The sequence below is a fragment of the Kryptolebias marmoratus genome, linkage group LG13 (genome assembly GCF_001649575.2).
Source record: "Kryptolebias marmoratus isolate JLee-2015 linkage group LG13, ASM164957v2, whole genome shotgun sequence".
Lineage (NCBI taxonomy): Eukaryota > Metazoa > Chordata > Actinopteri > Cyprinodontiformes > Rivulidae > Kryptolebias > Kryptolebias marmoratus.
In genome coordinates this window covers 20,365,602-20,377,170 of record NC_051442.1, presented here as the reverse complement: position 1 = coordinate 20,377,170, position 11,569 = coordinate 20,365,602, and the positions used below count along the sequence as shown (strand labels likewise).

At 39.4% G+C, this 11,569-nt stretch overlaps 1 pseudogene; it reads left to right on the top strand.

Annotated features, from left to right (window-relative positions):
• Positions 1–6,417: 6,417 nt before the first annotated feature.
• LOC119617629 lies at positions 6,418–7,681 on the top strand (annotated as a pseudogene).
• Positions 7,682–11,569: the final 3,888 nt, after the last annotated feature.

Below are 11,569 nucleotides of genomic sequence, written 5' to 3'. Positions count from 1 at the left end.
TCCCTCTCGCTCTGCTTTCTGCTTCCCTCCCTCTCCCTGCGCACAGGTCATGACTGTCTCCTCGCCCAGCTGCATTTGCACATCTTTCTGTTTGCTTCACTTTTTTTTCCCTTTTCTTTGCAACTTTATTACCAGCAAAAGTCAACAAAATGACGTGTTGAATTTTAATATTAACTTTTTTTTTTTTAAATTATGGTTGTTGTTTACATAACTCAACAGTTGTTGCACGGACAAGCACAAGAAGCGTCGGACCTCCTTGCTCAGAGCAACAAAACCTTATCATTTCCACTGACGCTCTCACTTCCTGCATGCGAGCCAGAGATAGACAGAAACACAAACACATACGTCTCGGCTTATTTGCCTGCTCTTGTGTCACCATTTTCCAGACGTTAAGCCTTCTTATACTTTATCATCACTTTGGGTGGGGGGCATGCAGGCACTGTCTCATTGGGCTCTTCATTTCACTCACATTCTTTTGCCGGGAGCTGCTTTGCTTTGCTAATCTTCTTTCACAGAGGAAGTAAAGGGGCAAACTCGCAATTATTCAGAAGTTGAAGCAGTGGGAATAAATGGGAAATGACAAAAAAGGGACTCTCAAGAGAAAACTGCTTTTCCTATGTGAAATCTCATTTCCTCTCACTGAACAAAAACGTGCAACGTTTGGTTATTTGGTAACTCTAAATTGTCCCTAGGTGTGGGTGAGGGTGTGATTAGTTGTCTGTCCTGTGATGTACTGGAGACCTGTCCAGGAGGTCTCCTGTCTCTCACACAGTGACTGCTGGAGATAGACACCAGCTCCCTGCCACCCTGAATGGAAAAGCAGGTAAAGAAAATCGATGAATATATAAATAAATGTTATTTATATGATTGTATCATCGTTGTTGAGGCATTTTTAATCTTGGTCAAATGTGTGTCGATATAACATAGCTTGATTTAGGTATGGCTGCATCTGGTGCCAGTGCTGAAATTGTTCTGGGCCACAAGTGTGTCTGCAGCTCATGTTGACCCATGTGTCATTCACTTCTGGCAAACCCGATTTGGGCCACCAAAGGGTGGTCATTCTTTGTGGTATGTGGGCTGAGTGCAAGTGAACTAGAACTGGGCCAAACAAATTTTGCTATGTGGGTAGCTAACAGAAGGAAATCTTGGCTGTTGAGGTGAGAAGGTTTAGTCACAGAGTAAAAGCATGGTGCTATAGGAGTTTGTGCTCAGATAGATCCTTATATAGTGGGGTAGAATTGTTTAGATGCTTAAGTTTTTTATACAGAAGCTTAGTTCAAGTTTCATTTTAGTTTTTTTTTAGAGTTTAGGTAAGTATTTAAAGTACAGGAGTCAGAAGGTTGCCCACCTGTGCATGCATACTTAGGGTTCAGTTTGAGTCTGTCCACCCCGGCTGTGGTTCCGAGCAAAACTAGTCAGTAAGATATGCAGCTACTCAGTGAGATGTGCATGTGAACTGGTGTGTACAGGCAGTGTGCGCACAGTATGGGTCTAGCGTATGTATAGGTGGGCCAATGTGTGTGTGTGCACAATGTTTCAGCTCACTACACGAGGAGGCAGATAAATCACCCAAAAGAAAATAAAGGGAACTGTTTGAACTTGTTTTTTGAACATCATTTTTGTAATTCTGTTTTATTTCTTGTGTTTTTGCTCCCTGTGTCCCCTGTCATCATTCACTTTTCCTCAGCTCGTTACTTGTTTGCCTGCCACGCCCATCTGCACCTGTCCCCAGTTTGTAATCAGTCACCTGAGTCCACTTACCATTCGCCCTCTGCCTTTAAAACCCGGTCATCTTCTTCTCATGCCCACTGGTTCATTGTTGTTGTCATGTTTAGTCTGGTTTCCTTGTAGCATCCGCCTCGTGTTTCTGGTTTTGCTTTTATTTGTGGGTTTTTGTTATTTAGTCCTTGCTGCCACTCAGCCCTTTTGTTTTTTTTTGTATCTGTCTGGGTCTGAATCCTCCTTCCACAAAGTTCAAACTCAAGCGTACTTTTGGGTTAGAGGCAGATGGCATCAAAGAGACACCTGCACTGTACACGATTAGAAATCCGTCAAGATAGTTGGCGAAAAATAAAGAAGGCGGCTGACAACTTCACATAGCCACCTGCGAGGAGGAGGGACCTATCTGTACTATTTTAGCACTGTTTCCTGACTGTAACGAAGGGGGTCCTGGCAGATGGGGCAGGGACCCTCCATAGTGTTTTACTGTGTTGTTAGCAGGAGAGCAGAGCTAAAGGCCTGTTAAAGTTTAATTGGCGAGCCAACCAGTAGTTGCCAGACGGGATTAATGACAAATTAGAATAACTGCAAGCAAGAAGGGATACAAATCAGCAAAAATGTTACACAGCACTGTGTGGGACTCCAAATAAATGTACACCCCTTACATTTAAACTACTTATAAATGAATTTCCAAACACTAGATAAAACCTGTGTGTCCAGTCTTTACACCTGTCAGTGAACTGGAGTTCTGAATTGGTTGTTTGTGGTAACATTCCTACACTAAAGGATCTATTGCAGTGTGTTTTATGTCAACCAGAAAAAAAACTGGTTTGTCAGAGTTAAGACAACTGTAGTGATGGCCACGCAGCCACGGTGGCTCTTAATAAGGACAAGTCTTGGAAGAGGCTGAGAAAGATTTAAGAAGCTGCAAGTGAGAAAAGAAACAAAAGGTTTAAAAAGAAACTCAAGAAGGACTATGAGTTAAAAAGAGTCATTAGTGTAAAAACAAACATCATCAGCACACGTCAACAAAGGTGGTCATCAATATGTGAATGCTCTTTTGACGCCAGAAAGGGGGGAATGCGTAGATGAATAAAGTCATCTGCTGTCAGATGTGCAGCTAGTGCAGAAGAGCCTTAAAGTGTAAATATTTCAGCATTGTTCAGCAAACTCTGCAGTGGTGCTCTGTGAACACTTGTCTGTATGTAACATGTTGTTGCCACTTGGGGGCCACTTTGGGCCCTTCAAAACATGATCAAAGTACATGTTCAAAACATTTGTGTGACAAATTTTCTCCCAAAATAGTCATAGAGTGGTTGTGAGCATCTCAAGCATGTCTTAATTTAGTTTCCACAATTCTAACGCTCTAAAGCTGTATTTTGACATTTTCCTATGTCAGTAAATATTCGAGGCTACGGCCCGTACATTCAGGTCGAAAAACCATGCCAGTGATAAATAACAATGATTAAAAAACTTGTCCAAATCTGCTTCTCTTCATTGCTAAATTGTACTCCAGCAGATTAAATCATAAACGTAAGGGGCGACTGTAAAGGTGGGTACAATATGGGTGGAGGTGGGCAATAAAATGTTATCCACAGCCAAGAGTAAACTTTTACAATCTGTACACTCAAAAATAGACGGGGATTTTCCAAAACTGCCTGCACAAACTGTGACTGTACAACTCACTGACTCTAAAAATGTTGATTACAGAGAGACTGCAACTAAAAATTCCCTTAATTTAATGTAATTTAGAGTTTCCAACAATCACAATCCAGTAACATGCTACCTTAAGTCAGTCACTTGTTTCAAGGCAGTATGTTATAATTTGACATATTTATTCTAGTTACAATCTTGATTGCCCATGTCAAAATAACCCCATGATTCACTGGATATTTATTTTTTAAACTACTGAATTTTAGCTAGTTGATTTTCAAGATTGTTTCTTCGACAAATATAGTCAATTGTGGTTTTTAAAAAGAAATGTTAATGAAGAACAGTTATGAATAAATGATTTTACAAATACTTTATCCAGCTTTTTTTTTAAGTTGCCAAAAGTTTGCTGTTGCGATTTAATTTTGTGGATGTAAAATCTCGGACGCTGGTTAAAATGATACTGAAATTCTGTTTAAGGCGATTTGAAATTAGTTTGATTGTTACTTAAAAAGATCAATTAAATTTTGAATTGATAACGATATTACTCGATTCTTTTTTAGTGGTTCACTTGGGGATTTAAGTCATTAGAATTTCTGTATTTAATTTCATGGTAATTTTTTCAGTAGTCATGGAGATATTTTATTGGTTGATGATGGTAGAAAATGAAAAGTCAGCACCCGGTTGGTAGAATTCAGCCACTGAAGATCAGAAAGGTTTGTAGCCATAACACTGTGCCATTTTCTATTCTACAGAGAAGTCTGAGAGACATTTCTCCTTAAACCTTAAAGACAAGATTCAAGTATGTTTGCAGTGCTTGTCTCTCTGTTTAATACCTCATTTAAAACTGACAGTGTACAGGATTGTAATATTGACATAAGTTGATGATAATTTTATTTCACTGCCAGGTCATCTAAGCAGCTTTTTAAGACAGGAAAAGCAGCAGTTGCATTTCCTGTCTATTATCAATGGACAGGAAAAGCAACAAAAAATGAAGTATTTCTTCTGCTTCTGAGTACCCAGCTGGTAGAGAGCATTGCTGCATCATTTCCATGACATTTCTTAATGACCTGCTTCTTTGCAATGATTGTGCAGGCACTTAAACTGCTTAGACTAACTATTACAGTTTAGAAAGCCTGTCACCACTGCATCCTCGAAGGTCACACCACGATGATTTGTAGGTGATGGAAGCAATGGGATGGGGTCGGGGTGGAGGTTACATTTACACTCAGTATTTGTTTCCCATGTCTAATAAGGCTAATTTGTTTTCTGACACAGATAACAGCAGACATCACTGCTGGTTTGTTTAGATACTTCTCTTGAGCTGAAAATATTTGACCAATATTTGACGACAATTCAAGATCAAGGTTGAGTTTAAGTATTTTATTAATTGATATTACCATAAAAGGTGGGCAATCATGTAATTGCCTCTGTGTGTGCAGAGGTAATGATGGATGACACCTTTCTGTGGAGATCAAGATTTGGGGAAATCCCGTGGTCTACCCCATAAGAAGAGGCTCTGCCATTTTTTTACCCCTCCTATCTTGACCCCAGGGGCTGACTTACATCACACTTGCCAGGATCTTCAATCCTAAGACTGCATTTGACCTTTTTGTCCCTGTGAACATCCTGCAGCTAATTGTGCAGTTCACAAACCTCCTCGGGAGAAGGTCAGTAACTGAATGAAGGCCTTGAGTGAGGAGGAGCTGCAGGCCTGCCTGAGGCTGCTGATCACAGTCATGTTCAAGTCACAACACAAGTCAACCAAGAGACAGTGGGACAATAAGACGGTGTGCAATTTTTGGTTTGTGGCACCTACTCCTGCTGTCAGCAGACAAAGTACCTTCAGGCTTCACACAAGTGGTCCAAGTGCCTACTCTACCACGTGATTGACATTTTATGCAATAATGCCTTTGTCCTGTTCACCTTTGTGGACACCAGCTGGAACATCATCAAATGCTTCAGGTGACGTCTCTTCTTGGAGCAAGTTGCAGAGCTCTCATTGCTCCAGTCGTGACAATGAGGAGCCATTTGCCCAGAGGACTGTTTGCAGTCAGCCTAATCCAACAAGCCTGGGGCCATGTCCATAATCAAGATAAAGAGATACACCCAGGGCCCTCTGAAAAGTGGAGGCAGTGTCTTGTGCCCACAGCGCAGAAGGGTGTGGACCCAGTGCAAACACTTTGAAACACAAGCATGCAAAACGCACCTCACACTGTGTTTCATGTCATGAGTTGTGAACACAGGACAAAACATGACACCTTATGACAAAATGGGGATAAAATCATCAATAAAATAAAAAAAATATATCAAAAACTTTATATCTTTGGTTGGGTCTAAAGTTGTTGAAAAGATCAGATGAGGTGAAGGTTTATATATATATATATATATATATATATATATATATGTATATATATATATATATATAAAAATAAAAAAAATTCCCTTCTCACCCTCCGCGGGTGGTCTTTGTTTCATCCTCTGAGCTCGGGTCCTCTACCAGAGGCCTGGGCGCTTGAGGGTTCTGCGCAGTATCTTGGCTGTGCCTAGAACTGCACATTTCTGGACTGAGATGTCTGATGTTGTTCCTGGGATATATATATATATATATATAATACTTTTAAGAGAGGGACTGTTTTGGGTAAAAAGTGTACGTTTTTGGAATAAACTCATTGCTCCAAAAATAAAAATGAATCAAAATCAATGTTGTTATCAATTACTGACCTAGTCAATCATTGCAAACATTGTTGATGTCATTGCTCTCAACTCAGTGAAGACTCCATGGCTTGAGTGGCTTCTAGAATTGCACCGCTCAAGGTGGCTGCATGTTGGAGTAGCTCTGTTTTACATTCATTCTGAGATATTGCTTTTGAAAACTTTATTCCTCTTTTTTTTATGTAAATCGCTTTTTTGGATGATTACTTCCTCTGGCATCAGATGCTGTGTAGCTGGAAGGATTTGTACTGAAACATTTGTACTTTTGGATATCTTGTTATGTTGCATAACCATAAGAACAATGTTAAACGTGAAGAACCCTGAAGTCCAGTCATGGACAGAACCAAGCAGAGCGCCCGTAAATCCACTGGAGGTTAAGCTCCGAGGATGCAGCTCGCCACCAAAGTCGCCAGTAAGAGCGCCTTGGCCACCAGCGGAGTGAAGAAGCCTCACCTCTACAGGCCCGGTACCGTGGCTCTCAGGGAGATCCACCACTATCAGAAGTCCACTGAGCTGCTCATCCAGAAGATGCCCTTCCAGCACCTGGTTCAGGAGATCACCCAGGACTTCAAGACCGACCTGCGCTTCCAGAACTCAGCCATCATGGAGGACAGCGAGGCTTGTCTGGTGGGCCTCTTTGAGGACACAAGGACCGAGGACACATCAGGACAGACTTCTACAAGACATCCTTCCTGCCCACAGCCATCAGCATCTATAACAACTCTTTAACAAAACCAGGATTATGAGCTACACCAACATTTAATTCCCCTTTAGGAATAATAAAGTATTTTTGATTTGAATTTAATAGAACTGAAATGTTTTCAGTCAAGAATGAAAAAAAGAGAGTATCAAAAAGCAGAGTGTAAAACCAAACCACAAGTTCAGTATGAGATCTATAAGGTGAGACTTCTAATTTATAACTCAGAATTGAGGACACAGTCCTTCTTCTCTGGCGTCATTACCAAAAACACCAACAATGCCCTGTTTGCTACCATCGACAGGCAAACAAACCTATCTGTGTTGGTACCCTCAGAACTCCTACCAACCAAGGCGTGCAATGAATTTGAAACCTTTTTCACAGAAAAGATGAACAAAATCAGACAAGCAATCACTTCATCTTTATCAGGTGCAGGATGTATGCTGCCTCTGCAACCACTTAAACCCACTTCAGATAACATAACGCAATTTCATCCCATAAACCTGATATACCAAGAGGATGTCATGCCACATATGACATATTCCTCTAGTTGTCTAGCCATCATACAAACAAGGTTCTTCAAAAGAGTTCAAACTGTATGGCCTCAGAGATTTTACAGATTGTTAACACATCCCTTGTTTCAGGAGTCTTTCCACTGGTCCTACAAACAGCTGTCGTCAAACCGCTCCTCAAAAGGAACAATCTGGACTCAACACTTGTGAATAACTACAGACCCATGTCAAAGCTCTTATTTCTGGCTAAGATCATTGAAAAGATCGTGTTTCAACAGTTAAATATAATCTTTTGGCACTAAACAACGCCTTTGACATCTTTCAGTCGGGTTTTGGTCCTCATCACAGCACTGAGGTGGCTCTTGTTAAAGTCTTCAATGATATGTGATTGAACACTGACAGCAGCAAAGTCTCAGTCTTAGTTCTAATGGATCTGAGTGCTGCTTTCGACACGGTTGATCACAACATGTTACTGGACTGACTGGAAAACTGGGTTGGTATTTCTGGCACAGCACTAAATTGACTCAAATCCTACCTGGGAGACAGGAGCTTCTTTGATTCAATGAGTCCTTACAAATCTGAGCTTAACAAAGTTACATGTGGAGTTCCTCACGGCTCCATCCTGAGGCCTCTTCTGTTGAACATCTATATCCTCCCTGTCGTTCAAACCTTAGAAAACAACTAGATGAAGTACCATAACTGTGCAGATAGCACACAGACCTACGTCACTTTCTCACCTGGGGACTACAGTCCAATACAAGCACTGAGTGAGTGTATTGAACAAATCAACCATTGGATGTGCCAAAATTTTCTTCAGCTCAAAGAAAATAAAAACTGAAGTAGTAATTTTTGGAGCTAAAGAGGAAAAACTAAAAGTGAACGCACACCTGCAGCCTGTGATGCTAAAAAGCTCTGACAGCTGAAACCTTGGAATCATCGTGGATTCTGACTGAATCTAAACAGCCACATTAAGACAGGTACAAAGACAGCCTTCTACCACCTGAAAATCAAAGCTAGAATTAAAGGACAGACTGATGACTCAGCAGGACTTAGAAAAAGTTGTCCATACATTTATCTTTAGCAGACTTGACTACTGTAATAGAGTATTTACCGGTCTTCCTAAAAAATCCATCAGACAGCTGCAGCTGATCCAGAACGCTGCTGTCCGAGTCTTCACAAAGACCAACAAAGTTGATCACGTCAGTCCAGTTCTGACGTTTTTCACTGACTTCCTGTTGCTCAGAGAAATTACATTAAAATCTTATTGCTGGTTGACAAAGCCCTAAATGGTCTGAATTTAAAATACATCTCTGATCTTCTGCTGCACTGGGAAGCATGGAGATCAAATCTGCTTACTGTTCCCAGAGTCAGAACCAAACATGCAAAAACGGCATTCAGCTTTGATACACCAAATATCTGGAACAAACTCCCAGAAAACTGCTGGACCACTCCGACTGCGAGTTCCTTTAACACAAAGTTGAAGACCGTCCTGTTCACTGCTGCCTTTGAATAAAGCAAAAAAAATAATTTAATGTGGTTTCTATATTCATTTATATTTTATTTCAGCTCTTAATCAAAACTTGCTTTTAATTTTATGAAACGTTCTTCCTTTGAGTGTCTGGAATTTTATATTTTTATCTTTCTACATGCTTTTATTGTTTTTTTGCACGTTTTCAAAATGTTTATACGTAAAGCACTCTAAGTTGCCCTGTTGCTGAAATGTCAAATCAAATCAAATTTATTTATATAGCACATTTAGAAACAACTGACTGACCAAAGTGCTGCACACAAAAACAATAAATTACAACAACATTTAAACAATTAAAAACATGATAGAACAAAATAAAACCATAAAATCAGCCCATACCTCAACTCTCGTGCTGTGTTAAACACCAATGAGTAAAAATGTGTACACCAAGAGTTGAAGCCTGTATGATCTGAAGTGGCAGCTGGTTCCACGGTTTAGGAGCTACAACTGAAAAGGCCCAATCACCTCTGTGGACCAGCCTGGACTTTGGTACAACTAAACACAAATGATCATTAGATCTGAGGGATCTAGAGGTCAGACAGACATACAGGAGCCTGTCCATTCAGGGCCTTTTAAGTCACAATTCTAAAACAAACAGGGAGCCAGTGAAGGGAAGATTTTTTGTTTTTGTTAAAACAAAAAAGTGTGTGCGTTTTTCCCATCAAAAGAAATAAAAGGTTTTCATGACAAAAGAGTAATAAAAATGTAAAAAAATATGAAAAAAAAAATTAAAAATGTATTTCTATAGTTAGGTCTGATGTGGAACAGATTTGATGCAGTGGAAGTAAAAACATATTTATACATTATGAGAGGGGCTGTTTGGGGCCGTAAGGTTAAAAAGATAAAAATAAAATAAATCCTGTCACAGACACAAACTGAAACTAAAAGTTCAAACTTCAATATAGAAAAAAACCTTGAGAGGTAGCTAAAAATGACAACCATACCAAGGCAGGAGCCTAATAAATTAACTGGGAGTATGCCTCAAACAGATCACAAGAACCAGTGCTAATGAACAATGCAGGTAACAGGAGGATCTAAACAATCTGAGGAGTTTTTATGAAGTGAGGGGTGATTACTGAGTTGGAACAGCTAGCCTCATTGGTAAAGGTGAATGGGGAGCGGAAACCAAGGATGACTGAGGGAACCATGACAAATGAAAGATGTAACTAAGTAAACAGGAAACAAACAAAAAATAAATATCTGACAAAGTTGTATGATTAATAATCTACAATACAAAAATAAACACAAAAACCCAAGATCATAACACACACAGGAAAAGGACTTCACACAGAAAGGTCTTAGTCAAGATCCACCCTGCATCCTTTTCCTTGCCTCATTGTATTTTCTGCATATTATTCGCACATGCTATACTGACTTTTTTACTTGGCCTCAGAAACAACTGCCCTCCGGATGCTTCCTCATGATACAAAATGTGCTGTTTAAACGAACGATTCCATTAAAAACACACACACACACACACACACACACACACACACACACACACACACACACACATCAGAGATCTACTTTGGTTTATGCTGCCCTCTGCTGGACAAGAAAATATATTTTTTCTACTTTTCCTGCATTTAAAATTTAAGGTACCCATTGCAAAGTCATGAAGACCAGTCAAAAAAAAAGTCACAAGGTAAGAAACACAATGCGCACAAAATTCTTCTCATATCAGTGGTTAATGTGTCCTTAAATTTCTAATTTGTAAGTAAAACTATGCCAACTCCGTTTGTTTACCTACAGAACCAAATGACTGAAAATAGGTCAACAATAATAACATCCATGGAGGAGCCGTTTGAGACGGAGAAGTCCAACAATGTTGATGTGTTAGTATGTATTTACGCTCAGTTTTGTTGAGTAAAGTATGCAGATAAAACAATACAGTCAGTAATGGTTGAAACAGTAAAGTTACCAGTGTAGAAGTAGTTTTGTGAAAGCCACGTATGTTTGAATGCCAAACTCTGCCTTTATGGTGCTCTGCCGCCCTGCTTGATCCCTAATATTTTTGACTGTTGTCTTAAACAATCTTTCTCTTTTTTTTTTCACATTTAGCAGTAACTCTTATATTTCCACCGAAATGTCTTCTCTCGGATGCTATACTTGTCCTATCCCCCCATATTTGTTAGCCTACACAGACTACAGCCAGCCTAAAGTGGTTCACTCAAGCTTCCACGTGATTTTCTGTGGATTCAGACAAATGCTTTGTTTACATTGAGTGCGGACCTACATTTCAGGACTGCATGCCAGTATATCTGGAAAACAGCTGGAGTAAACTCTTTCAAAGTATTTGTTTGATTTCAGACTTTGCCGTGAGTTTTTTTAAGGGAGAGTGGAAAATTAGATTATAATATTCTTTATGATATAGGTGTTTCCAAACTGTAATGGTCCAAACTATTACGAGTAAGAAAATAATTAAAAAAGGTCATACAGCTACTGTAATCAGTGGTTCGATTCCTGGCTGGTCCAGTCTATATGGAAGTGATGTTTGGTAGGATAATGAACCTTTAATTATAAATGAATATTTATGATTTAGAGCAATTTTATTTTAGTTTACTAAGAATAGAATATCAAATTACATTTAAATGACGTTTGTTTTACTTAGCTAAAAAATACGTGTTACCTTTATTGTGTGAATGCTTTTAAGCATTCACACCATTGTTTTCCTGTTTCTCTTTATTGTGTGAATGCTTTTAAGCATTCACACCATTGTTTTCCTGTTTCTCTTTATTATCTATTATT